This window comes from Podarcis filfolensis (assembly GCF_964270895.1).
Source record: "Podarcis filfolensis genome assembly, chromosome: 12".
Lineage (NCBI taxonomy): Eukaryota > Metazoa > Chordata > Lepidosauria > Squamata > Lacertidae > Podarcis > Podarcis filfolensis.
The window spans coordinates 18,045,315-18,068,851 of NC_139614.1; the positions used below are offsets into that span (position 1 = coordinate 18,045,315).

At 44.4% G+C, this 23,537-nt stretch overlaps 1 protein-coding gene across 5 annotated transcripts in view; it reads left to right on the forward strand.

Annotated features, from left to right (window-relative positions):
* THRB (thyroid hormone receptor beta) overlaps window positions 1–23,537 on the forward strand; it is a 187,931-nt gene that overhangs the window by 7,239 nt on the left and 157,155 nt on the right. For 2 of the 5 annotated variants that reach the window (XR_014540133.1, XM_083578184.1), the window contains exon 1: window positions 14,428–14,754. The exons of 1 other annotated variant lie outside the window; for it this stretch is intronic. The gene's annotated coding sequence lies outside the window, so the exon portion shown is untranslated. Of the gene's footprint in view, window positions 1–14,278; window positions 14,755–23,537 lie in introns of those variants that run through there. 2 more of the 5 variants (XM_083578187.1, XM_083578186.1) reach the window with 2 other exon arrangements.

Sequence of the window (23,537 nt, forward strand, 5' to 3'; positions counted from 1 at the left end):
GCTAGGCTGGTTAAACTGCATAATTTTTTTATGGAAATCATTGCAATAAATACGTTGGCTGTAATCTCTGAGTCTGCAACAATGCATATGGAGATTGCAAACTTATCATATTCTTTGAGAGTAGTTGCACTTTTAAAACCGATAGGTTGAAAAGTGAATATCCTCTGCTATTTTTCCTGCTTCAGATTTTTAGACCCTTCTGGTTTCAGGAGGACATTTTCTCCTTGCTATGTGCATCCATGCAAGGTCTCTCCTGAGCTTTTGCATGCAAAGGAAAATAAGATTTTTGTTCAGGCCATATGCACTGTGCAGTAGCAGAAAGCTCCCCATTTTTCCTCCTTGGCCTACCCCCTCCATTTTTGTTTTTATTTTGACGTTCATGCTTACATACACATCTTGTTCCTCTTTTGGAAAACGAAAGAATCTGATATGCCATGGTAAAGAAAGTATTACAAATGAAAACAGTGTGGTATATTCTATTTTTAGTTTGCTCAGCACCTCTAATAATTTGATGCACAAAATATGGCATAGCAAGAATAAAAGCTTGAAAGAATACCAGTAAGATATTGGAATAGCAGGGGATGCCCATGATATGGACTATAATATTAGATGTTTTATCTTCCAAAGAGCAGAATATTGCGGTGGAAAATTAGCTATGTTGTGCTGAAGCATTATATTAGTAATAAGTTAAAATGAATATGGTGTTAGAATATTTGGCAGCAAACATGAATTTATACCTATACACTTTGCAGTGTGAGCCATGGCTAAATGTAGCTTTAGTTAGCTCCAGGATGCCACTGGAGTTGGCATCACTACTTATTCAGGTATCAGTACAGATGTTAGGGATGCAGGTGGCGCTGTGGTGTAAACCACTGAGCCTTGGGCTTGCCGATCGGAAGGTCGGCGGTTCGAATCCCCGCGACGGGGTGAGCTCCCGTTGCTCAGTCCCTGCTCCTGCCAACCTAGCAGTTCGAAAGCACGTCAAAGTGCAAGTAGATAAATAGGTACCACTCCGGCAGGAAGGTAAACAGCATTTCTGTGCGCTGCTCTGGTTCGTCAGAAGTGGCTTAGTCATGCTGGCCACATGACCCGGAAAAACTGTATGTGGACAAACACCGGCTCCCTCAACCAGTAAAGCGAGATGAGCGCCGCAACCCCAGAGTCATTCGCAACTGGACTTAACAGTCAGGGGTCCCTTTACCTTTACCTTACAGATATTACATTAACTCAAGTGATAATCTCATATGCCAAGCGAAACAAAATAAAAAAATTCCTTCCAGTAGCACCTTAGAGACCATATAGTTTGTTATTGGTATGAGCTTTCGTGCGCATGCACACTTCTTGTGCATGCACACGAAAGCTCATACCAATAACAAACTTAGCTGGTCTCTAAGGTGCTACTGGAAGGAATTTTTTTATTTTGTTTCGACTACAGCAGACCAACACGGCTACCTACCTGTAACTAGTCATATGCCAAGCAACAGCTGTATGCCAGCCAAGTTCTCAGGTAGGGCAGGAGGGTAAAGGAAGAGCAACAAGGTTTAAGCATGGCCGCTTGTTCTGGGGGGTGGGGGTGGAATGTAGCACCTAAAACGAGTTGCAAAATCATTGCATTTCCACTTTCTTCAGCAAGTCAGGGGTTACAGTTATCAACATTTCAGCATGTGCAAAAGACGGAGGTGTTTGATGCTTAGTTATGCAGAACATGCATGCACAGAAACCAGAAATTAATTTGTAATAAATCCTGGTTTGAATTGCAAAAATTATTCAAGTTTGTTAGATAGAGAACTGGGCTACATACCCATTCTGGCTTTAAGAACCAACTGATTTTGAGTTTCAGTTGTGCTAGCACTACTTTTCCAAAGAGACATGGGCTTTGATGTAAACACTGTATCTCAACACAGCATCCTTCTGTACTTCTGATCGGCGCTGGATTACCAAATAGCCAGAGCAGGCACCAGCCTATGGTCCCCACGACAACAGATCAATATAATATTGATTTGATCTTGAAAGAAAATTACAACCAAGCTTTCTTAGTTCAATGTTATCCCAACTAGAGTGGTGGGCCCTTAGGAGCCTCCACAGGGTTTAATCCAGCACTGCTTCTGATATGGATTGTGGACCGATAGGATTTCCCTCTTCATTGGTAGGGAAACGTCAGATATCCTAATCCTGTGATGTGATACTGAAGCCAACAGGACATGCTTATCAGTGGGATTTTGAGGAATGAAACAGTGCTCCTCATGTGCACATGGTTTCCCCCACTACTCACCATGGAGCAGATGATTAATCAGGGGCTAATTGGCCAACAAAGGTCCGTATAGTAAAAGCTATGGTTTTCCCAGTAGTGATGTATGGAAGTGAAAGCTGGACCATAAAGAAGGCTGATCGCCGAAGAATTTATGCTTTTGAATTATGGTGCTGGAGGAGACTCTTGAGAGTCCCATGGACTACAAGAAGATCAAACCTATCCATTCTTAAGGAAATCAGCCCTGAGTGCTCACTGGAAGGACACATCGTGAAGCTGAGGCTCCAGTACTTTGGCCACCTCATGAGAAGAGAAGGCTCCCTGGAAAAGACCCTAATGTTGGGAAAGATTGAGGGCACAAGGAGAAGGGGACGACAGAGGACGAGATGGTTGGACAGTGTTCTCGAAGCTACCAGCATGAGTTTGACCAAACTGCGGGAGGCAGTGGAAGACAGGAGTGCCTGGTGTGCTCTGGTCCATGGGGCCACAAAGAGTCGGACACGACTAAACGACTAAACAACAGCAACAAATTGGCCAGGCTAGGACTTTACCTAGAAACCTTTCCACTATCACCTGTGTGTGACCCTGCTCTACCGCCTCAAGCAAAGGCAGGGAAGAATGCAAAGGAGCTGGTGGAGATAATCTGGTAAAGTTGGTTTTGCTAATCTCGTGCTCGGTAGTTGTTGTTGGGAAAACAGGAGTCATGTGCCTTAAAGCTGTTGCAGGTTCCGAAAACGGGCAGTTGCTAATTTGCCTGCTGCTGAAACTGAAGGCTGTAATAGTTTGCTGCCGCTCTATAATGGCATTACTGTACCAGGGTAGAAGTAACTGACATCACTAGGGGTGAACCTTGCTGGAGTGTTACTTAACACAATGAAAACAAGGCACCCGGGCATGATTTCTCTGTTCATGACACATCCCCACATGTCTGCTTTTTGATAATTTCAAAATAGTGTGTATTTATCATGTCAGCGTGCTGTAGTCACTATTCAGCAACCCCGAAAATGACAGGGTTATTTAAGGACAATGGTAGCTGGTTGCCCTTAGCTAATCCTACATGAAGGGATTAACTCACTGTTGCCTTCCTTTTGTAACTATGAGTCACTTAATGTTTGGGATTTTTTCCCCCTTTCATTTTCTTTGATATAGTCATATAGGAATAAAGGCGTTTGAAAAATTAATGTCAGTATTGATTTATAGGACTTGCTCTCCTGCTTATGGTGAAGGCACAAAAACAAATCATGCGGTTTGCTTCATATTGATCTTGCCAGCTAGTGTAGACGTTTTTAAAAATATGTTCATTAGAAGTTTTTTGAAAAGCTCGCCCACATTCACATTGTAGGAGAGTTCTTTCCATTTCTGGTTTCATTATGTTTGTATGTGACTCATTCTTGGCAGAAGGAGAGAGAGAGAGAGACTCAATTTATATTTTAATTCAATCATCAACATTAAATGATATGAAATTGCAAGTGCCTCTTAATATTCCTGCAGTTATTATTTTTTTTTAGATTAGTCATTGTTTTTATACCTAGCAGGTGTCCAAACCTCTTAGCATTAGCCACCTTTATGAAGGCTATATTGTGCCCTTTTTTATACTCCTCCAGCCTGTCTTGAATCAATGGGTTGGGTCCAGACATGCTGTTATGTGAATGTAAGAGCTCCTTCCATTCATGGAAGTGATGCAAATTCGGTTTTCCTATGGGCTAGGAGGCAATTTTTGCCACTTCCCAATCCTGCCTGCAGATTCCAGCGGCACTTCCCACGTTGTTCTGGAGGGTTCTCCAACCTTCCAGATCATATATTCAGAAACATATCAGATTGTAAAGATACAGTCGTACCTTGGTTCGCGAATGCCTTGCGAGTCAAACATTTCGGCTCCCGAACGCCGCAAACCTGGAAGTGAGTGTTTCGGTTTGCGAATGTTATTTGGAACCTGAATGGTGACGCGCCTTCTGCGGCTTCTGGTTGGCTTTAGGAGCTTCCTGTAGCCACGCCTTGGTTTCTGAATGTTTTGGACGTCGAACGGACTTCCGGAAAGGATTCCTTTCAACTTCCGAGATACTGCTGTAAAGGGGAATAAGCCAAACACAACTTTTATGAAGTTCTGCCCTGCGTAACTCTGGACACAACCTACTATTTAATGAAAGTAGCTGCAGTCCCACATACTATTTAATGAAAGTAGCTGCAGTCCCACAAATGGTTTTATATTGAGCCCATGCTTGGCTATGAGCAGGTCTCCCCATCTGTGAAATGGGAATAATAGAGACCTACTTTTCAAAGCTTATGTGAGAATCAATGGGATGGGATAGGATTTAAAAAGCAGTTTGTATATATACTGTAATGTGATTTGCAAAATGATATTATTATTTTTCATAGTATTTACCTTGAATACGATAGTCCTGATAGACTGATAAAATTAGCATTAAAGCAATTAAAACCGCAAATAAAAACATACAGGATAAAGCTGCAATAAAATAGACTACAAACTCCTACAAACTTTCTCCTACGACTAAACTTTCAGATCATCTGGATACGCTTGTCTAAATAAGAATGACTTCAGCAGGTGCCAAAAGGAATACAGTGGTACCTCAGGTTAAGTACTTAATTCGTTCCGGAGGTCCGTACTTAACCTGAAACTGTTCTTAACCTGAAGCACCACTTTAGCTAATGGGGCCTCCTGCTGCTGCCGCGCCGCCGGAGCATGATTTCTGTTCTCAACCTGAAGCAAAGTTCTTAACCTGAAGCACTATTTCTGGGTTAGCGGAGTATGTAATCTGAAGCGTATGTAACCTGAAGCGTATGTAACCTGAGGTACCACTGTACAGTGAAGGCAAATGTCTGAGATCAATTGGCAGGGAGTTCCAAAGTTTGGTGCTGCCACACTAAACGTTGCTTTCAGATGCAGTGTGGGTAGTATATGCAACATCTTGCAGCGGAAAACTGTGACACCCATCTTCTAGGGCCATGTTCCTGTGTGTTTTTGGGTGCCATGCTCCCTTGTGTTTCAGGGTGCCATGCTCTCAAATGAGAGCATGCCCCCCCCAAACGGTATGTTCTAATTTAATTGGCACAGTTGAGGGAAATCGTACATGACACTTGTAAAAGTGCCAATTGAAGTGGTTGAGTGGACACATGCGCGGTAAGGCAATCTTGTAGGTAAACTAGTCCCAAGTTGTTAAGAGCTTTATATACTCATAGTAACACCCTGAACTCGATCTGGTAGCAGATCGGCAACCAGCACAGACCTCTGCACACCCTGTGGTCTAAACCACGGAGCCTCCTGGGCTTGCCGATCAGAAGGTCGGCAGTTCGAATCCCCACAATGGAGTGAGCTCCTGTTGCTCCATCCCAGCTCCTGCCAACCTAGCAGTTTGAAAGCACGATGGTGCAAGTAGATAAATAGGCACCGCTGTGGCAGAAAAGTACACAGCCCCAAGTCTCTGGTTTCCATCCCGTTGTCCTGTTACACCAGAAGAGGTTTAGTCCTTCTGGCCACATGACCCGGAAAGCTGTCTTTGGACAAACACCAGCTCCTCCAGCCTGAAAGCGAGATGAGTGCCGCACCCCATAGTCGCCTTTGACCGGACTTAACCGTCCAGGGGTCATTTACCTTTTACCTTTATATGCTGACAAGGCCTCATTCCTGTCAGCAGTCGTGCTGCAGCAATATTGAGATGTGTACCTTGTATTTTAGGCAATTGTTGGATTAGTGAATAAGTGGCTTTATGAGATTACTAGTATTTTGACTAGCCTTCTCGGCTGCGGCTCCAATCTGGTGGAATGCTCTGTCACAAGAGACTAAGGCCCTGCGGGACCTGACATCTTTCCACAGGGCCTGCAAGACAGAGTTGTTCCACCAGGCCTTTGGTCAGGGCGCAGCCTGACTCCCTCCTCTGGCAACCTGCACAGAATTTTGCTTAATGGTTGCCATCAACTTGATTTTAATTAATTTTTATAATGAAATATTTTTAGAATGTTGGATTATTTGATTGTTTGATTATTTGATTGTTGTTAGCCGCCCTGAGCCCGGCTTCGGCTGGGGAGGGTGGGATATAAATAAAATTTATTATTATTATTATTACACTAGCTTTTAATTATTGTTTTGGATTCTGACCCAAGGGCACCTCCATATGACCTGTTTATTGAGCTTTCATCCTGATTTGTTTGCGCAAAGCTGATGTGATAGCAAGATGATGGCCATTCTTTATTGAGCATTTGTTCTCATCTGTTTGCAGGACAGTTAGATGACAAAGAAATCCACTTTTTTTAAAATTTAAACAACAACATCAAAAAACCACCCAGACATCCTGATTTGCTTGCAGGGTGTTTACACATCTTCCCATTAATCCCTATTTTATTCCACACTTTTAAATGCATTTCCCAAACTGCAAGGTGTCTGGGCAGGGCAGAGGGGCGGCTGCCACCTTGACCTCAACCGCTACGTTTCCCCTTCCTCCGAGGCTTCTATCTCCTTTCTCAATGAGCCTGGGCAGTCCCTGAGTTGTTGGTTCTTCAGTGGTGGTGGTGGAGAAGCGATGCGCGGTGGGTAAGGCATGGAAGGTGAAGAAGGAGGGCCGGGAGTGGCGGCAGCAGTGAGGCTCGGGCAGCGCGATGCCTCCCTTCCCATCGGAGCAGCCCCAATCCCATTCCTACTTGCGTGCAAGCAGGAGGGGGCGGGGATCCCTCAGCTGGGAAGGGAGGCTTTCTGATGCTTAACTGAGAGATCCCTGCCCCCTCCTGCTTGCACGCAAGTAGGAGTTGGGAGGCTGCTCCGATAGGCAACATGAAGCCTCTCTTCACAGCTTAGATGCTGGGGTCCAGGAAGGTGGAGGCAGCCCGGAAGCTGCATCTTTGAGCCCTTGCACCGCCATCATATGGGGACTTCCAAGCAGCTCCTGAAGCCAGCCAGAGCCAACTGCTCCAGGCTGCTGAGACTGTCGCTGCTGCTTTTCCCGGGGACATTAGATGAAATCCAGGGACATTCCAGGGATGGAATTTGTCCGGGGACTTATTCGCAAATCCGGGGGCTGTCCCCGGGAAACAGGGATGTCTGGTAGCCTTACTCCTGGAAAATAGTGAGAGGATGGAGGCACCTCAATTTAGCTGCCCTTGGTTCCAATTGAAATAAGGGGGACAAGTTGACTCATGACTAATTTGTCCCATTGAGGACAAGAGCAGTTGTCTTGGTGTTGAATGGATCCGACACCATGTTGTGATAAATGGCATAATGATGGACAGGGTACAGTGGTACCTCGGGTTAAGTACTTAATTCGTTCCGGAGGTCCGTACTTAACCTGAAACTGTTCTTAACCTGAAGCACCACTTTGGCTAATGGGGCCTCCTCCTGCTGCTGCACCGCTGGAGCACGATTTCTGTTCTCATCCTAAAGTACTTAACCTGAAGCACTATTTCTGGGTTAGCGGAGTCTGTAACCTGAAGCGTATGTAACCTGAAGCGTATGTAACCCGAGGTACCACTGTATTTGGATAATAACAACAACCATTCTTTCACAACTCTTGCGCTAATATTACAATCTCCTCCAAACTATTCATCCTTTAGATATACTAAATCTTGTCTTGAGCCTGAAACATCCTACTTTGCCTCATCATGGAGAAAACACATTAGCACCCATTATCTTCCTTCCAGGGGGAAAAGAATTTGGATGTAAATGACGTTTGAGTTAAAGATTATTTCCGACAGGTCGATAGGGAAGCAAAATGTCCTGTTGCATTTCACGTCTTGTTGAGAGTTCTTTAAATTCATTTGTGTTTAATGGATTTAATGAAGGCTTGTGAATGCTCCACACATTTACGTTTCCCAGCATACATTATCATCTCCCTATTTGAAAAGTGTGTACTACATAAGCATGGAAGTCTGGACAGTGTGTTTTTCTTCCTAGATGCATGTCCCAGGAATTCACCACACATGCCCCTGGAGCAGTGATTTGGGTTTTGCAGAAAAATTTGAATTGGAAAAGCATCGGGGGGAAATTCAGTTTGCACTGGAAAAAACTCAGATGCCCTAGAGCAGCGGTTCTCAACCTGTGGGTCCCCAGATGTTGTTGGACTACAACTCCCATCATCCCTGAGCTCTGGCCTTGCTAGCTAGGGGTGATGGGAGTTGTAGTCCAACATCTGGGGACCCACAGGTTGAGAAAGGCTGCCCTAGAGAGTGGTATAATTGAGTATGTTTCTTTTACTTGTACAAGGGCACAAAGTGAAGAACTTTGGGTGCCAAATTTTGGCCTGGCCCAGGGGGCCACTGAAATTTTAAAGCCCCAAGTCTGCCATAGGCTACTGCATAGGCTCTGCGCACTGAATTCTCACCTGAACTATGCTCTGCACCATCCTACTTTTGTAATAGCATTTTAAGTTTGCCTGAGTATGTTATAGTCTTTATCCTCACGACAACCCTGTAAAGAAGACCATGGTGTAATGTTAGTGAAAACACTGCAGCACCTGATAGATAGATAGATAGATAGATAGATAGATAGATAGACAGACAGACAGACAGACAGACAGACAGACAGACAGATAGATACAGTGGTACCTCGGGTTAAGAACTTAATTCGTTCTGGAGGTCCGTTCTTAACCTGAAACAGTTCTTAACCTGAGGTACCACTTTAGGTAATGGAGCCTCCCGCTGCCACCGTGCTGCCAGAGCACGATTTCTATTCTCATCCTGAGGTAAAGTTCTTAACCCGAGGTACTATTTCTGGGTTAGCTGAGTCTGTAACCTGAAGCGTCTGTAACCTGAGGTACCACTGTAGATAGATATGTTTGCTAGCCTTTTAAAGTGCTGCTTGCCTATTGTTTCTTTCTGTTTGTAAGTCAAGGCTAACTGGCCACTCCTTTGGTTGAAAGTGTACGAGTAATGCACAGCACCAGGGACACAGTGGAGGAATTTTAAATGAGGTCTCCAGATCCTCTGATGAGCTTTATTTTTAAAAAGTGTAAAGACAATTTGACTAACTGAGAAGGAAAATAATGCAGGAAATATTCTACCAGATCAAAGAGTGATGCAGCCTAAGGGGTTTAACTATTAGTACAACGAACTCCTTCTTCCCAACCTCAGCACCCTCTGACTTGTGCAGGGGAGGCATGGTTAGGAACTAGGACCTCAGAAATCAGTGGCGAGAGCATGCACAGAGTGCTCCTGCCTCCCGAATGAGGAACCTCTGTTGATACTTAATGAGATGATCCCATAACAGGTATCCTTTGTGCAAACAGCAGATCTTACAGTCAGTATTGAGCTAACCGCAGCAACCGGTTGACAATCCAGTTCTGCAGTTGCGCCAAACGGTTTGCATAATAACATAGGAGTCCCACTTTGATCAGGTCAAAGGTCCATCATTCCGTCCTCACAGTGGCCTGTCAAACAAACATACATACAGACATACAGAAACCATTTTTTTAACCTAAAGATAAACAGGAATAGCAAACCTCCACAATTCCCTCAAAGTGCTACGAGCTGTGTGGTGGTGTGGCCTTCAAGGAAACAGCTCTGAGCATGTCCAGAACAGATTACCAGGCTAATGGGTCTGCCATGGCAGCACATGGGCTTCATTTTAGAGGGGGGAGGCTTTATGTTAGTGGGGCAGAACTGAGTTATCTGTGACACAATTGGTCAGTTAGTTAAGTATATTTACTTACTTACTTACTTACTTACTTACTTACTTATTTACTTACTTGATGGGGGCGGGCAATTGTCCCCCTGCACCCTCCAGCTATGCCCATGTAGCAGCAGCCCTACAAATGTTATATTCTGTGGCTGGATTGCCACAATGATGCCAGGAGGCCGGGGGAACCTGCAAAACTAGGGATAAGGAGCCTGCAGCTCTAGTTACATATACATTTATCGCATGTTTTTTTCTTCAGGGAAGCAGATGGGCAGGACCTCTTGGCTGTAGCAGTGCTTTTGGATTGGGAGTGGCTGAACTGGTGTAGAGAGCTTGACTGGCCAGAGAATAAGAATAACAGCAAATCATAGAATGGTAGCGTCGGAAGGGACAACAAGGGACATCAAGGCCAGCCCCTTTTGCCCAACGTGAGACTTGAACCCACAACCCTGGGATTAAGAATCTCATGCTCTTCTGACTGTGATTGACTCTAAACTCAAAGGGAAAGAGATGAATGTCAACACGACAGGAACGAGTGTGGCTTTGAGATTTTGGGGGTTGTTGTTGTTGTTGTTATCAATGCTTGACATTTAATTTAGTAGGGCAATGTCCCAGTAGACCAGCCTCCCCTGGAAAACAAAAATGTAGAGATTGAGCCTTAAATGAAACAATCACTGCGTATGTTTTGGCCATCACTACATTATCAGCGGCATGCAAGTACGGTAATTCCTATGTCAGGAAGTATAATAGGGAAGACAAAATGTATGTTCTCAGCCAGAAAAAGACACTGGAGGGTTGCTGGCAGAATTTTGAATTCTTTTTTTTTTTAATAAATATTTTTTTATTGGTTTTTACACATATTTTCCAGCATATCATCCTTTTAAATATCATTTCAAAGTCTTTGGCTATCGCAGCCTAATACCTCCTTCAACCTCAACTGATGGTTTTCTAAAATCCTTTCTAATTATGCTTTTTGTTACTACAGTTATTCCTATAAATTCAAATCTTCATACATATTCTTAATTATTTTCACAATAATTTATATATTACTCCTTCCAAAACTTCTTTTAATCCTACAAGTGATGTCATTTGGTTACAGTTGCTTTCCAAATACGTCGAAAGCTTCTTCCATTCCTTTAGGAAAGTCTGGTCCTGCTGGTTCAAATTTTCCCGGTTAATTTCGCCATCTCAGCATAGTTCATCAACTTCTCTTGCCAGGAATTTTGCATTATCTGGTTCTTTCTTCCACAGAAATTTTGTCACTATTGGTCATTCATATGGTTGGCTTACTAACCCCCCTGTAACCATCAAGCTATCTGGAAAAGTAAAGGTAAAGGACCCCTGACAGTTAAGTCCAGTCGCAAACCACTCTGGGGTTGTGGCACTCATCTTGCTTTACTGGCCAAGGGAGCCCATGTTTGTCCGCAGACAGTTTTTCCGGGTCATGTGGCCAGCATGACTAAGCCGCTTCTGGTGAAACCAGAGCAGTGCATGGAAATGCCGTTTACCTTCCCACCGGGGTGGTACCTATTTATCTACTTGCACTCTGACGTGCTTTCGAACTGCTAGGTTGGCAGGAGCAGGGACCGAGCAACGGGAGCTCACCCCTTTGTGGGGATTCGAACCGCCAACCTTCCCATCAGCAAGCCCTAGGCTCAGTGGTTTAGACCACAGCGCCACCTGCGTCCCAAATAGTAGCTTCCCCAAAAAAGTAGCCCCCAAATACAGTGGTACCTCAAGTTAAGTACTTAATTCGTTCCGGAGGTCCGTTCTTAACCTGAAACTGTTCTTAACCTGAAGCACCACTTTAGCTAATGGGGCCTCCTGCTGCCGCTGCTGCACAATTTCTGTTCTCATCCTGAAGCAAAGTTCTTCACTCGAGGTACTATTTCTGGGTTAGCGGAGTATGTAACCTGAAGCGTATGTAACCTGAAGCGTATGTAACCCGAGGTACCACTGTATGGGATTGAGCTTTTTATGTGTATAGATCCCTGCTTCTGAGAATCATCCTAACAGCTGCACCATTTGCATGTATACTTGCCCTGTTTTGTTTTCTGACACGGCAGTGAATTACACCTGCCACTTATTTCCAGTTGGTTAATTCAGGGCATGAGAGGAAGCGCTTGTGACCTGGGCATGTAGCTTCTACATGGGACACATGGAAATGTTGCACTCCAGCCGAAGAAGTTGTGGGGAAAAATTAACGTTATTAACTAACAACGAAGCCAAAGTTTAAGGCAGACTGTAGGTTTGCAAAAGATAAAGGCAGGCTCAGATTACCTTCCACAGAGGCAGGCTTCAGACCTGTGCACAGCTTCCTGCCTTATAGCCCAGTCCTACACATGCTCAAAAGGGACACGGGTGGCGCTGTGGTCTAAACCACAGAGCCTCTTGGGCTTGCCGATCGGAAGGTCGGCGGTTCGAATCCCTGCGATGGGGTGAGCTCCTGTTGCTCGGTCCCAGCTCCTGCCAACCTAGCAGTTTGAAAGCACGTCAAAGTGCAAGTAGATAAATAGGTACTTCTCTGGCGGGAAGGTAAACGGCGTTTCCGTGCGCTGCTCTGGTTCGCCAGAAGCGGCTTAGTCATGCTGGCCACATGGCCACACGGAAGCTGTACGCCAGCTCTCTCGGCCAATAAAGCGAGATGAGTGCCGCAACCCTCGAGTCGGTCACGATTGGACTTAATGGTCAGGGGTCCCTTTACCCTTTACCTTTACTTACACATGCTTATCGTAGCTGTCAACTTTTCCCCTTTATAAGGGAAATTCCCTTATTCTGAATAGGATTCCTCACAAGAAAAGGGAAAAGTTGGCAGCTATGATGCTTATGTGCAAGATGGTCCATCCGGGTTATTCCAAAACACGGAGGCATGCACACTGCTGCCTTAATGTAAAGCGGACCTCAGTTGTGTTGGCGTTTGGAGGTCTAGGTCATGTTAAAGATTATGTAGATCTACAATGGGGGAGAATGCACAAGTTTGCGGACACTTTTATAACAGACATTTCAGGCCGTACATGAGTCATCTCTTAGGTACTGAAGTCCTCAACACAGAGAGAGGTAAAGTGGAACTCGCTTAACTCTTAAAAATACAAAAAGAAGAAGAGAAAGTAATTCAGTTGCAAGTCTAAGGCCCTGTGCTTTGTGACATCTTGGACACAGCTGGGAATGTTACCTTGCAGGCATCTTTTAATTAGCAACATAATTATTTTCATTAAAGCAAAAACTGGAGAGGTATCCTGTCATTTGTATTTGGCATTGCCACCTGTTTCAAATAATAAAAGCAGTAACGCCAACTTATAAAGCTACCTGTAAGCTGGGCTTGGCACACCTGGTGCTCTTCAGATGTTGCTGGAATACAACTCCCATCAGCTGTGCTTGATGGGGACTGATGAGAGTTGGGAGTCTGGCAGCAGCTGGAGGGCACCAGGATGGCGAAGGGTGTTGTCAACTATCACAGAATATTTAGGAAATCAGGAACAGAGCAATTTAACTGCGATTTCAGCTGGTAGTTTGTTTGTTTATTTATTTAAAAATCTGCAACACCAAGGAAAAGCTCAGAATCACTTTTAAACTGGAAAGTATTTTTAAAACTCAGTTCTAAACCTGAACTGCTTTTTAACCATTGAAAGAAAGAATTACTAAATTACTGCAGTTTTCCAGTGCATTTAAAATGTTCATTTTATAAAATCAGTTAATAATAAAAAATCTCTCTGACAAAGCTGAAGAACGTAAAATTAGCATATATGGGTTTCTGTGCAGATTGTGCTCCCTTCATCTTTATAAAAACTGGTTTCCTGCGAAATGTGATGGTAGTTTTCTGGGAAACGCTTATGTCAAAGGTGCGATCTACTTTGCCGGCAGATTATTTTTTGTCGTTTGCTAAAAATCCCATAATAAGAAATAGATAAGGACCTGCATCTAAGCTCTTGCCCCACCCTGCCCCACCCCTCCAAAATTTCCCGGGGCGTGCGTGGGAGATTCGTCTTATTGCATTAAATAAATTTTTAAAAAGCGCAATACAGTATAAACCTTCCCCCTGCAGAGCGGCCCAGGTTCCCTTGGGAGAGTTGCGGAAGTGCTGCGCCAGCAGCGCCACATGGGAAGCCTCGCCTTGGCCCAGTCTGGCACTGGGTCGTGGTGGGGAGATCTCAAGCCCAGGATCCCTCCAGGATTCCTGGGCCGGCTTCCTTCCTTGGGAAAGGCATCTCTCCCCGCCTTCCTCTGCCAGCCAGGGGGGCAGATATAAGCACACAGCCCCAGGGGAGTGAGGGCAGCCGGACCCTCGCCGGGGCTCCTGGCGCAGCAATTAAAGCCGTTTCCTATTGGGTAAGCCACCGGGGGTTGGTCTAGATGACCCCCGGGGGTGCCGATTCTCCCCGCTCCTAAAGGTGGGCAGCCCTGGCTTAGCCCAAGAGGCCGGTTTCCCCGCGGGCTCGCCTGCTGCGCGTCCCCAGGGGCAGATCCACGCGTGACGCGCGCCTGGCTGGCTGCGCCCGTTTCCCCCCGTTGCGCGCGGGCGCCGCCTGCCTCCCCACCCCCGGCGAGGCGATCGTGGGGCGGGCGGACGGGAGCTGAGTCCTCCTCCTCCTCGCCGCCGCCGCCGCCGCCGCGCCTCCGGCTCCCGGTGGGGCGCGTGGAGAGAGGGGGAAACCAGGTCACCAGCGCCGAGACAGACAAACCGGCTGGGGAAGGCAGTGGGGCTGGGGCGGACTCAGGTGGGGAGAAGAAGGCGGCGAAGGAGGAGGAGAAGGAGCCCAGGGCCGAGGAGGCGGCAGGACTTCCCCCATCGGCGGCGGCGTCAGCAGCAGCAGCGCGCCCTCGACGGGCAGGAGCCCCAGCCGGGGCAGGACGCGCAGGCGAGAGGAGACCCGCGACGGATTTGCTCGCGGTGAGTGAGTGCCCGGGCTTTCCCCCCCTTTTTCTTTTAGCAAGGCAATCCGGAGTTGTTGTTGTTGTTGGAGTGGGGGGGATCCACCCGACGGATCCCCTCCTGACCCGGACTTCTGGGGCAGGAGTTCACAGCTGGACTTGGCCGCGCTGCCAGATGTTGGGTATTTTTAGCACCCGCTTGGCTTCGATCGTCTGAAGCGCATCGCTCTCGCCCGGGTGGGTTGTGCTGTTGTCTTTTTTCTCCCTTTCCCCGAAGGTTTTCCGCGGTCGCGCTTCCCACGCAACGCCTTGCGATTGTTTACCGAGGAAGGGGAGCCTCGATCTCTCTGCATTTTAGTCTTTATCATTGGAAAGGTGTGGGGGGGAGCTGCAGAATGTGTGTGTACATATATATATGTATATGTGCGTGCGTTTAAATCCTACACCCCCCCCCTTCAAGCAGCCGAACGGGGTTTTCCAGACTGGCGTTCGTTGGATGGAGCAGAATATTTCATCACAGGGCTTTTGGATTCTTTATTTTTTGCAATTAAAAATACATTTACCTCCCTCCTCCTCGTTTTATTATTATTATTAAGGGCTTGATGGCTCCGCGCGGCGTATGCTCAGTTGTTGACAAAAATCTGTGTTTTTTTAAAAGAAAGGTCTCTGGCATAGTTGGTGCGGGCGCGATGCACGGAGCGGGTGGAAGTTTCCATGATGAGTAAGTTGTGTGAGCGCGGATCCTGGAAGGAGAGGCGCGCGGAGACGCGGGCTGGAGTGCGGGGACCCCGGCTGCGCTGCCTGCCGGGCGGCTTCGGGGTGGTGGGTGCGAGAGAGACGCCTCCCTGCGGAAGGTGGGTGGCTCCCTTTTCGTGCTTGTCAGTTGCTGCGCTTCAGAATTGCCTCCTTTGGGAAAGGCATCCCTTGCAAGATTTATTTCTGCAGCAGTGCCAAATAAACAAGGAGAAATGCTGTACTTAAAAAAAAAAAAAGTTTGCACTAATTAACAAGTTTTAAAAAAAGAGTAGGGGGAAACCCAAATCTATTATTAGTAATATTTATTTATTTTTATTTATTATATTTGTTTAGCACCCTTCATCCATAGATCTGATGGCAGTTCGCAGCATAAAGATACAAGACAAAAACAGAAAAATTCTTAGGGAAAAGCAGACTCAGAAATATTCAGTTTATTTATTATTAGTTATGAATGTTTATATCTCACTTTTCAACAAGGTCCCCCCCCCCCGGCAGCTTATGAATATCAATAAAATAATCCGTTGCTTCTTTATTGCATTTATCCCCCCCCCTCTTCCTTCAACTCAGGATAGCCAACACAGTAATAAAGAAACTGTAGTTTGAAGACCTGGGGTGGGAGGTAGGGAACCTCTTCAGCCATGAATCTCATTGGGTGAGGTTGGTGCCGCCATTTTCTCTCAGTCTAAGCTGCCTTGGGGGGTTGTTGTTAGGATATAAGAGGGGAGGGGGGAACACTCCACATTGCCTTGTGCTCTTATGAGGAAAGATGGGATATAAACGGAAGAAATAGATATTCGAGTCTCAAAAGAAAACAGCGAGATAGGGTATCATGGCAGTCCAACATGCACACAGCCCTCAAGGCCTTTTTTTGGTGGCCCTCGGCAACATTTGATGCCCACCTCCACAGCCCTTGTGCTGCCTCCCCAAAGCCAGGTGAGTGAGGTGCTGGGCTTTGGGAAGGAGGCGTGAGGCTTGGGCAGGGTCCTAGTTAGGCCTGCAGCCTCCTTCCGAAAACCTAGTCAGCGCTTGCCCAGCTTTGAGATGAAGACAGGAGGGCTCTAGGACCCTGCCAGAGCCTCACACATCCTTTTTTTCTTTTTCTTTTGAAGTTTCTGGTATAATTTATTCAACTTTTTAAAAAAATAAATATTTATTAGTTTTACATAAAAGTTGTACACCACAAACATAACATTTTCAAACATTAAAAAGAGGATTCTTTTGAACCTTGAGATCTCCTTCCTTCCCTCCGTGGGTTCAAATTCTAAGTTTTATTCCTGCATCTTTTACTGTAATCTATCTATTATATAATCATAGTATCCAAAATCCATGTTACTTTACAAGTGTCGTTGTATTCCTGCCAGTGATTTCAGCTGTTTACAGTGGTCTCTCAAATATGTTAGAAAGTTGTTCCAGTCCTTTAAGAATACTTCGTCTTCCTGATTTCTGATCTTTCCCGCCAATCTTGCCATTTCTGCATATTCCATCAGCTTGTTCTGCCACTCTTCTCTGATCTGTACTACTACTTCTTCTTTCCATCTCTGGGCAAGAAGCATCCTTGCTGCTGTCCCTGCCTACATAAACAGTTGTTTATTTTCTTCTGGTAGTTCCGCACCTATAATGCCTAACCGAAAAGCCTCTGGTTTTTTAACAAAAGCTATCTTAAACATTTTTTTCAGCTCATTATATATCATTTCCCAGAAAGCTTTTGCCACCCCACATGACCACCACAGAGCCTCACAAGTCCTTAGCTCCTTGGCAGGGCAGCGAGGGCTGGCAGTGTGTGGCCTTACAACCTCACGCCATGCAACAAGGCAGTGGGCTGCCTACATGTTCTGTGTTGAAGTACTATTGCGGCCTGCTTGGTATAGAAGGTTGGACCGCCCTGGGTTAGATGGAGAGATAGCTGCCGGCCAAAATTAATCCAGTCTGGGAGTAGCCTACCCAAGGATGGGTAATCTATGGTCCCACCAGAGACTGAGGAACCTCAACTTCCATCAGCCCCAACAGAATGCTCAGGGAAGATCAGAGTTGTAGTGTGGCAGTGTTTGGAGGGCCACAGTTTCCCCATCCTTGTTCTGACTCTTGATTACAAATAGCACAGAAGCAGCAGCAATACCAAGTTAATTACAGTCGCCATCCGATGCTTTTCTTGTTGGTGGTTGCAGAAGTTGGGCCGTCTGCGATGAATCATTCTCCTGATAAGATCTGTCTAGCTGCTGCTTGCTTTCTAAGAAGCAAGGGACTCTTCTCGAAAGGCACTCCTTCTCAGATACTTTGAGTCCCACCTTTCTCAGATATGCTGTGCAGCCGGTGAGTAATTCAGGGGTGAGGGAAAGGACTTGAGACAGGCTCAAGGACACTTTCTTCCCTGGCCAGTACGTCACCGGTTACTTAAGGCCTGAACCAGCTTGGACCAGGTGTCCTGAAGGGCTTCCTGTTTCTCCTGTGTGGATCCACCTGGCCTTTAAAATTTGCTGCTTCATCCTTCCTGAACATGCCACTGCCTTTGGAGGCATTGTTGGTGGCAGTGTACGAAAATCCTCACCCCCGCCAATGGCAGTGTTCCAAAAGCATAGAGTAAATTCTTAAGTGGGGCTGATTGGTGCAAGTCGGTGGGTCTTCCTCCACTTTGAACATCCTGGTTGCAGAAGAACATAAGATGAGCCCAGTATTTGTGCTAGCTAGGGCAGAAGGTGGAGAGACACATTGCTTCACTCCTGAACCTTACCTTCCTCCAGGTTTTCACCATTGGTTTCAGTGGGGGGCGGGATTATGCTAGCTCTGATCAGGGAGAATGATGAAACCACGGAACCAGCAGATTGAAGGCTACATCTGTCCCAACTCCAGCAATGGAACACCACGTTCCTGGGTCTGACACCAGCTCTGGCCAACAGGAAACACAGGCAGCTCTTGAGCTAAGCCTACATAACTTTTTGTGGGTACAGCAGGGCCCTCTGTGGTGGAGGTATTCGCCCTGCCGGTGGAACTCTTCTCCGCTGGTGAGCAGGTACCTCAGCACAGTCCTCAGTCCCTCTGGCCAGCCGGTCTAGTGGTTAGAAATCTTCTGCCCAACTATCCTTCCCCTCTAGTTGTATTCAGCTGGTGTTTGAAGACATTATCCTTTAACCAAACCTTTGATTCTATCTGTTGTTGCTAAGTTTAATCTAATTTGTCTAGTCATAACTTTGGCTCTCTGCACCATTTTTGATGCTGCTTTTGTTTTCGGTTGTTTTTGCTAATCGTTTTAATGACAGCTTATTTTTCTGTTTGTTTTTCCCATGTTAACCGCTTTGACCAACTCCTTTTGGAAGGGAAAGGTGGGGTGTAATTTCCACCCCTTTAATGTATAAATGTCATTGGCTTTAGTAGCAAACATTTCCTTCATCTGAATACCTACACTGCAAACTTAGAATGGCTAGGAATTTTGAGAAGAATCTTAGCATGCTCACCAAACCACCATTTTCAGGGTTCCTTGGGGAAAAACCATGACAGTTAAAGTGGTATAAAACTGATACCGTATTTACTTGAGTCTAATGTGCCATCGAATCTAATGCGCACCTAAGTTTTCAGAACCTTGAAACCAAAAAAAGTATTTGCTAGTGAATGTAAATGTGCCATTGAATCTAATGCATACCTTTATTTTTGCAACTTAATTTGTCCCAAAATGGTGAGCATTAGATTCGAGTAAATATAGTATAATGCTTGCAATGTTGATAAGGCCTATCATTTTGAGCTTGCAATAAGCCCCACTGGTATATCTTTGGATATATTGATGTTACTATACTTATATCAGCTTTATACCACTTTAATTGTTATGATTTCCCCCAGAGTAATGTCACTTGCGGTGGGTGCTGTCAATACTATGCTAAGAAATCCCTAACTCGAAAAACTGTAGTTCCTTGCGATGAAACAGTGACTTAAATGAGGTGGAGTCCGAAGGGGAGATGTGCCTTTCTGAGTATCTTGCAGTGAAACTGTTGCCCTGCATCTAGTTAATAGAATATTGGAATCAAAGGGGCATAAGTTTGATTTGTAGACTGAAATCCACATAACAAAAACTACCATAGAGATGTCAAAATTTTATAAAGTAGGTGATCCACGGCTTCGCTTTTGTAAAAACAGGGGGCCCACATACTTACCTAATTGGGAACCAATGATTTAGATGATCAGATCATGATAAGTTAAGCAAATATATGCCAAGATATGTTGGGGGGGCCAGCTTTGTTTATCGTTTTAACTGGATATATTTATGCTTAAATTCCATTGTGGGTCTCCCAATAGCCCACAAAGATAACACTGAACATTCTCTATCATTCCTTCGGGATGTGTATGTGGGTGTATATTAAAATAAAAGATACTGCTAACAGTTCTTTTATTGGTATATAAATCCTATGGAAAAATATGTTGTAATTTCATCCGTAGTCATTGGGGTGGTTTCACTGATCAAGGCATGGTCTTAAAGTCAGACACGTTGCGTTCAGAACCGATACCAGGAAGAGGAAATGACTGTGATAATATACGGTGTGTTAAACACACTTTTAAAAACGTTTACTTGGGACTTAAAGGTGTCTGACTGGCAACATCAGACACTGCGTCTTTTATTTAGCCACAAAGCAAGTATTTAATGGACCACAGCAAAACAAGATTCCTCACGGTAGGTCTGATCCTGTGGTTAGAAGATTTTGGAGATCAGGCCGTCAACTTCCTGGCAAGAAGCCTCTTCAAATACAGTCTGGGAAAGATGTTGGGGAAAATATAGTTGAGTCTCCATAGTTTGTGCAGCATTTGGAGTCTACTTGGTCAGAGTTGCTGAGAGCCAGTTTCAGTCATGGTTTTTGTGGTATGATGGCCTTTCCACTAGTATCTGGCCGGAGATCATCATCTCCAACTTTGTTTTGTCCTTTTAGGCTGCAGTCTATTTATTCCTTAACTGTTCCATTGATTCTTATGGGCATATTCTGGAGTAGCTTGTATTTAGCAGCTGTCATTTGATGTGTATTGATGTGAACTTCATGCTTCATGGTTGACATCAAATATTTCTTGCTAGCTCCCCTCCCCATGTGGACATCCTCACCACTTTGCATTCTGCACTGGCTGAATCAAAGGATACTGATGTTGTACTATGTTGATTCCATTGGGGGAAGGAGATGGGATTGCAAACTCGGAACATTTCAGTGGTTTACAGAGAAAAGGAATGAACACACAAGACATTGGCTTCAGCGAGTGGAGATGTAGTAGAGGCTAGAAACGATGGCAAAGGACAAGGAGCTTTGTGGGTTGCAGATATTTCTTAACACTGGAAGCCCCAGCTTCTTGTTTCTGATATTTTGTAGAGGTGTGATGCAAATGAGCATTTTATCTGAGTTGCGTGTACTGGAAGTTTTCTTCGTGATTTGTAACGGGATGGCAATAATAGGATGTGTAGTGTTTTTATTGACTGAATGGGGAATTGATCCCTGGTCTAAGCAGGCAAAGTTCCTCAGTTTGTAAATGCTACCACACCAGCTCTTACATGATCTTAAACAAATAACAATAATATTACTTAGCTACGTTGCTGCATGGGAAAATCAAGATAAGAGTTGTTTACTGAAAAGTGCCTAATTCTGCCCAAATTGCTATGTTATGCACTGTTTAGTTAGTATAACTCCAGGCACACCATCTCAAGGTCTCCTGATCACAGTGACAAATGCTAATCTTTATATATTGAGTTATTTACATACTGGTTTGATCCCATCAAGAGGTTTCTACACCTGTCTCTATTGAGGCAAGCAGTAGGCGTTGTCCCAATTCCAGGAAGGGAAAAGGACCCAAGGAGGGTGTGAAGTAGAGCCTGGGGAGAGGCGTAATTCAGGGAGAGGGTTGTAGTTAGATGACAATGTAGCAAGGTCTTGAGGGTTGCATTTGGGCAGGCATAGGCAAACTCAGCCCTCCAGATGTTTTGGGACTACAATTCCCATCATCCCTGACCACTGGTCCTGTTAGCTAGGGATCATGGGAGTTGTAGTCCCAAAACATCTGGAGGCCCGAGTTTGCCTATGCCTGCATTTGGGCCTCCCGAGGTTTGAGAGTCCTCACTCTTGCTCTAGACTTACCAGGGTGGATTTGATTTAAATCAAATCGATTTCAATCATGATTTCCATCACTAGTCAGATTAATTTTTACAGTTATATCAGAAATTACTGATTTGGTTATCCTATCAGAAATACATAGACAGATAATTATGAAATTATTGTGACGTTTAATAAGTTAACTGTTTCTATTTGGACTTTTCTGCTGTACTTTATTGGAAGGAGAAAAACAATCATTTCCTAAATAACAACTTAAACAATTTATTTAACTAAAACAATAACATTATAGCATATGTATCCATGTTTGCTAACTGATGTGGTTAAACAATTTTTTAAAACAAATCTTAGACTGAGTTTCAGCACACATTGAAAACTTAAAACAAGTCCTTATTTCCTGATGAATAGCCTTTGGACAAAATGTAACTTAAATAGAAAACTATCTTGAGAATGATTTTTTTCCTCCAAAAGCATTTTATTTTAAAAATCCAATTAAAATAAAAAACTCCAATTAAAATAAAAAACCCGGTTTTTTATTTTTTAAAAAAATCATTGATTTTTATCCATCCTGAGACTTACGCAGTTGTCCCCTGAAGCTGTATATTACAAGGAGCTATAGGTAGCTGTATTTTAGGTAAGCTTGTCCAAAATTGCACATCTTCATATTGACAAACCCCTGGTCATTTTTAAAGCGATGGCAGAGTCTCCTAGTACGCAATCTGAAATAGACTGAAGAAGACTGTATGCTCCTGTGAAAAGCAGACAGAGATTTGCTTTCTTAAAATTAGTACTTGGAACACTCTTTTGCAGAGCTTTCCTATTTGGTCTTCCCCAGAGAGCCCTCCTTAAAAGCCAATGTACATGTTCCATTTTCCACTTCTCTTGTGTAGACATTGAAATAAACACCACTGCAGTGCATTCAGGCTCCAGGCCACATAGTAAATCTTGCAGGCTACCATATTTGCCAGTGATGCAAGCTAAAAATAAAAATAAATGTGTTTATTATAAAAAGTCTTGGGTAATCAAACATGTAACAAACTGTATCTCATAACTTTACATAATGAGTTATGCTTCGTGCTGCTCCAAATTTTGTTTTCCGTTTGTCTGCATGTAACCCTTGAGAGAATGTTTAAGTATGCGCACTTAGGCTTGTATAAACTGTTTCCTTCAGACATTGAAAACATATGAAGGTGATTGCCTCTGAAGTCCACTATGATTACTTTTTAAATGCTTATTGCTGAAGGGGGTAAATGTAGATTTCCAAGAACAGATGCACAAAAATTCGCAGATGTATTTTATTTATTTGTTTGTTTATTTGTAACAATTACAGTGTTCGTTACCAATTCCCCCTCCCCCTCTCTCATGCATACAGGCACACACAAAAATTCTTACCACGTTCTTACTATTCCCACATTTAGCTCACATGCATACACTAACACCAACATAGTATTCCTATACTATAGGGATGCGGGTGGCGCTGTGGTCTAAACCATCAGGCAGGCATCAAGCACATCCGTCAAAAAATAATAATAATAATAATAATAATAATAATAATAATAATAATAATAATAGTAGCAGTAGTAACAACAACAACAACAATAATAATAACAATAATTTATTATTTATACCCCGCCCATCTGGCTGAGTTTCCCCACATAACACATTATTAGGTTCCCAAATAACACATCCTGGGTTATTTGCCTTCTTGCCACCCTCAGTTTCAAGACCAGCGCTCCTTTATTCTGACAGGCTTCGGCCTTACTGGGTGGTTCATGTTTTATCTGTCGATTCTCATTTTTGTCTGCCGAGCCTGTCTCCATTTTTATCTTATACTGCTTGCTTTGTATTTTATTTTATTATGAACTTGTGGTTTTAATTATTCCAAGCTGCTCTTGGGGAATGTAACTGATAATTAGAGTAATTAAGGCAATACAGTGGTACCTAAGTTTATGAACTTAATCCGTTCCGGAAGTCTGTTCTT